This window comes from Heptranchias perlo, chromosome 13 (genome assembly GCF_035084215.1).
Source record: "Heptranchias perlo isolate sHepPer1 chromosome 13, sHepPer1.hap1, whole genome shotgun sequence".
Classification (NCBI taxonomy): Eukaryota; Metazoa; Chordata; class Chondrichthyes; order Hexanchiformes; family Hexanchidae; genus Heptranchias; species Heptranchias perlo.
In genome coordinates this window covers 24,321,089-24,326,270 of record NC_090337.1, presented here as the reverse complement: position 1 = coordinate 24,326,270, position 5,182 = coordinate 24,321,089, and the positions used below count along the sequence as shown (strand labels likewise).

The 5,182-nt window shown below is 36.8% G+C and overlaps 2 long non-coding RNA genes across 3 annotated transcripts; both read left to right on the top strand.

Annotated features, from left to right (window-relative positions):
• Positions 1 to 504: 504 nt before the first annotated feature.
• Positions 505 to 2,317, top strand: LOC137331399 (uncharacterized). Its single transcript, XR_010965456.1, has 4 exons — positions 505 to 596; positions 993 to 1,106; positions 1,722 to 1,820; positions 2,213 to 2,317. It is a non-coding gene; the product is annotated as an uncharacterized lncRNA (long non-coding RNA).
• Positions 2,318 to 2,979: 662 nt separating this feature from the next.
• On the top strand, positions 2,980 to 4,773 carry LOC137331398 (uncharacterized). Of its 2 annotated transcripts, none has more exons than XR_010965455.1 (4): positions 2,980 to 3,076; positions 3,470 to 3,577; positions 4,205 to 4,300; positions 4,672 to 4,773. It is a non-coding gene; the product is annotated as an uncharacterized lncRNA (long non-coding RNA). The 2 variants fall into 2 exon arrangements; XR_010965454.1 differs by having other exon boundaries at positions 4,202 to 4,300.
• Positions 4,774 to 5,182: the final 409 nt, after the last annotated feature.

The following is a 5,182-nucleotide window of genomic DNA, read 5'->3' as shown; positions in this document are numbered from 1 at the left end:
GCCATCAGTGTTCAGAACATTAGCAGAAACATCAACAACTTTGATTCCTTCACCAGGTCTCAAAAGTTCCAATCTCATTCTCCCATCTCAACGAATGGTTTCAGTGTCAAGATACACAGATCTGACTGTGCTTCTTGTCAAAAAATGTACACTCACTTCTTGGCTCCAAATTTGTGGCCCAGTACAATCAATTGGCCGACCAATACAGCGACATTCTTATTCTCCATAATAATGGAGGTCACTAGTCTAAAAACAGGTAACATTGACAAGAAGCTCAAAGTTTAATGAATGTTGATAACTGGCATCAAACGTCATGATGGTTCCTTCAGTGGGAAAATATAAGCATCTCATTCACTCCAGTTCCAATCTATACTTTTGCATAATGATTATTCTTGTGAACACAACTCCAGTCCAATTGTATCAATTAATCTCATTAACTGCTCGTCAGTTTGCACTATTCATGATGGCATCTGTTTTACTGATATTTCTATGCATATTAGCAGCTGCGACATCTTATGGAACATCAGAAGGAAGCACTTCAACAGAACCAACTACAACTGTGATCTATTACACAGCAACATCACCAGCATCAACAGGTATAATCAATCTAGTAATCCAACATCATAGAAGGAAATAATTACTAATGTTGATCATTTGCCCTTTCATAAACCTAAATACCACCACTCCTGTCCTGAGCTGGTGCTCTCAAAAGTCAATAATGATATTAACCCAGCCAAATTGATACTCTCTATAATGGTAACCTTTGTATTAAAAATAAACTCGTGGAACAACACTTTTGCAATTTAATTTATGGCGCTTAACTTTGAGATCATTATCACTCTGAAAATACGCATCAAACCATGACACCACTTTCATGTCGATTATGTTTATAATTCATGTCATTAAACTTATCTTCCTCAATTGACATGCTTTATGCTTCAATCAGCAAGAGCACTTCTTTCTTTAATTGACATTTCTCTTAACGTCAACAGCTACATCATCATCATCATCATCATCTTCATTATCAGAACAAACCACATCAACAGAACCATCTTCAACTGTAACCGATTGGTCAACCTCTTTAGTCTCAACAAGTGAAACAACAGGTATCCACCATTCCATCCCACCAAATGTTCTTGCCTTAACCATTGTAAAAATGCTTTTGGAAAGAGTAAAAGCCTTTTGTGCCATTACAATTCCATTTCTGTTAATAGCTTTACATTTCAACTGCCATACGACCAGTTGAGCCATCAGTGTTCTGCACATTAACAGAAAAATGAACAACTTTGATTCCGTCGCCAGGTCTCAAAATTTCCAATCTTATTCTCCCATCTCATCAAATGGTTTCATTGTCAAGAAACACAGATCTGACTGTGCTTCTTGTCACAACATGAACAGTCACTTTATGGCTCCAAATTTGTAGCCCGTACAATCAATTAGCCTACTAAAAAGTGTAAAAACAGATAACTCGAATAAGAAGCTCAAAGTTTAATGAATGTTGATGTCTGGCATCAAATGTCATGGTGGCTCCTTCAGTGAAAAAATTCAAGCATCTCATTCACTCCAGCTCCAGACTGTACTTTTGCATAATGATTATTATTGTGAACAAAACTCTAGTGTAAATGTGTTAAGTTCATTAACTCTGCTGGTCAATTTGCACTATTTTTAATGGCATCTGTAAGAACTCTGCCCTGTTTTACTGATATTTCTATACACATTAGCAACAGCGACATCATATGGAACATCAGAAGGAAACACTTCAACAGAACAAAGTACAACTGTAATCTATTCCACAGCAACAACATCACCAGCATCAACAGGTATAATCAATCTAGTAACCCAACGTCATAGAAGGAAATAATTACTAATGTTGATCATTTGCCCTTTCATAAACCGAAATGCCACCACTCCTATCCAGAGCTGGTGCTCTCAAAAGACAATAATGACATTAACCCAACCAAATTGAGACTCTATAATGGCAACCTTTGTATTAAAAAAAACTCCTGCAACAATATTTTTGCAATTTAATGTACAGTGCTTAATTTGAGATGATTATCACTCTGAAAATACGCATCAAACCATGACACCACTTTCATGTCGATTATGTTTATAATTCATGTCATTAAACTTATCTTCCTCAATTGACATGCTTTATGCTTCAATCAGCAAGAGCACTTCTTTCTCTAATTGACATTTCTCTTAACGTCAACAGCTACATCATCACCATCATCATCTTCGGTATCAGAACAAAGCACATCAACAGAACCATCGACAACTGTAACCGATTGGTCAACCTCTTTAGTCTCAACAAGTGAAACAACAGGTATCCACCATTCCATCCCTCCAAATATTCTTGCCTAAACCATTGTAAAAATGCTTTTGGAAAGAGTAAAAGCCTTTTGTGCCATTACAATTCCATTTCTGTTAACAGCTTTACATTTCAACTGCCATACGACCAGTTGAGCCATCAGTGTTCAGCACATTAGCAGAAATATCAACAACTTTGATTCCTTCGCCAGGTCTCAAAATTTCCAATCTCATTCTCCCATCTCATCAAATGGTTTCATTGTCAAGAAACACAGCTCTGACTGTGCTTCTTGTCACAACATGTACAGTCACTTCATGGCTCCAAATTTGTGGCCCGTACAATCAATTAGCCTACTAAACCAGCTACATTCGTATTCTCTCTAATAATGGAGATGACTTATGTAAAAACAGATAACTCTGATAAGAAGCTCAAAGTTTAATGAATGTTGATGTCTGGCATCAAATGTCATGGTGGCTCCTTCAGTGAGAAAATCCAAGCATCTCATTCACTCCAGCTCCAGACTGTACTTTTGCATAACGATTATTATTGTGAACACAACTCCAGTGTAAATATATTAATTAAGCTCATTAACTGTGCTGGTCAGTTTGCACTATTTATGATGGTATCTGTAAGAGCATTGCCCACATTTACTGATATTTCTATACACACTAGCAGCTGCTACATCATATGAAACATCAGAAGGAAGCACTTCAACAGAACCAACGACAACTGTGATCTATTCCACAGCAACATCACCAGCATCAACAGGTATAATCAATCTAGTAATCCAACATCATGGAATGAAATAATTACCAATGTTAATCATTTGTCCTTTCATAAAATTAAATGCCACCACTCCTATCCAGAGCTGGTGCTCTCGAAAGTCAACAATGACATTAACCCAACCAAATTGAGACTCGATAATGGCAACTTTTGTATTAAAAAAAACTTCTGTAACAATATTTTTGCAATTTAATGTACAGTGCTTAACTTTGAGATGATTATCACTCTGAAAATACGCATCAAACCATGACACCACTTTCATGCCGATCATATTTATAATTCATGTAATTAAACTTATCTTCCTCAATTGAAATACTTTATGCTTCAATCAGCAAGAGCACTTCTTTCTTTAATTGACATTTCTCTTAACATCAACAGCTACATCATCATCATCATCTTCAGTATCAGAAAAAAGCACATCAACAGATCTATCTACAACTGTAACCGCTTCGTCAACCTCTTCAATCTCAACAAGTGAAACAACAGGTATCCACCATTCCATCCCTCCATATCGTCTGGCCTTGACCATTGTAAACAAATTTTTGGCGGGAGTAAAAGCCTTTTGTGCCTTTACAATTCCATTTCTGTTAATAGCTTTACATTTCAACTGCCATACGACCAGTTGAGCCATCAGTGTTCAGCACATTAACAGAAACATCAACAACTTTGATTCCTTCTCCAGGTCTCAAAATTTCCAATATCATTCTGCCATCTCATCAAATGGTTTCATTGTCAAGAAACACAGTCACTTCATGGCTCCAAATTTGTGGCCCGTACAATCAATGAGCCTACTAATCCAGCTACATACTTATTCTCTCTAATAATGGAGATGACTAGTGTAAAAACAGATAACTCTGATAAGAAGCTCAAAGTTTAATGAATGTTGATATCTGGCATCAAATATCAAGGTGGCTCCTTCAGTGGGAAAATATAAGCATGTCATTCACTCCAGTTCCAAACTGCGGTTTTGCATATTGATTATACTTGTGAACACAACTCGAGTCTAAATGTATCAGTTAAGCTCATTAACTGTGCTGGTCAGTTTGCACTATTCATGATGGCATCTGTAAGAACTCTGCCCTGTTTTACTGATATTTCTATACAAATTAGCAGCTGTGACATCATATGGAACATCAGAAGGAAGCACTTCAACAGAACCAACAACAACTGTGATCTATTCCGCAGGAACAACATCACCAGCCTCAACAGGTATAATCAATCTAGTAATCCAACATCATAGAAGGAAGTAATTACTAATGTTGATTATTTGTCCTTTCCTGAACCTAAATGCCACCACTTCTGTCCAGAGTTGGTGCTATCAAAAGGTAATAATGACGATAACCCACCAAAATTGATACTCTCTATAATGGTAATCTTAAAAAAAAAACTCCTGGTAGAACTTATTTGCAATTTAATGTATGGTGCTTTCCTTTGAGATCATTATCGCTCTGATACATTTTCCATGTCGAACATGTTTTTAATTCATGTCATGAAACTTACCTTCCACAATTGACATGCTTTATGCTTCAATCAGCAAGAGCACTGCTTTCTTTTATTGACATTTCTCTCAACATCAACAGCTACATCATCATCATCATTATCAGTATCTGAACAAAGCACATCAACAGATCCATCTACAACTGGAACCACTTCGTCAACCTCTTTAGTCTCAACAAGTGAAACAACAGGTATCCACTATTCCATCCCTCCAAATAATCTTGCCTTGACCGTTGTAAAAATGTTTTTGGAAAGAGTAAAAGCCTTTTGTGCTTTACAATCACATTTCTGTTAATAGCGTTATATTACAACTGCCATATGGCCAGTTGAGCCATCAGTGTTCAGCACATTAGCAGAAACATCAGCAACTTTGATTTCTTCACCAGGTCTCAAAAGTTCCAATCTCATTCTCCCATCTCCTCGAATGTTTTCAGTGTCAAGATACACAGATCTGATTGTGCTTCTTGTCACAACATGTACAGTCACTTCTTGCCTGCAAATTTGAGGCCCAGTACAATCAATTGGCCTACTAATCCAGCTACATTCTTATTCTCTGTAATAATGGAGATCACTTGTCCAAAAACAGAAAACTCT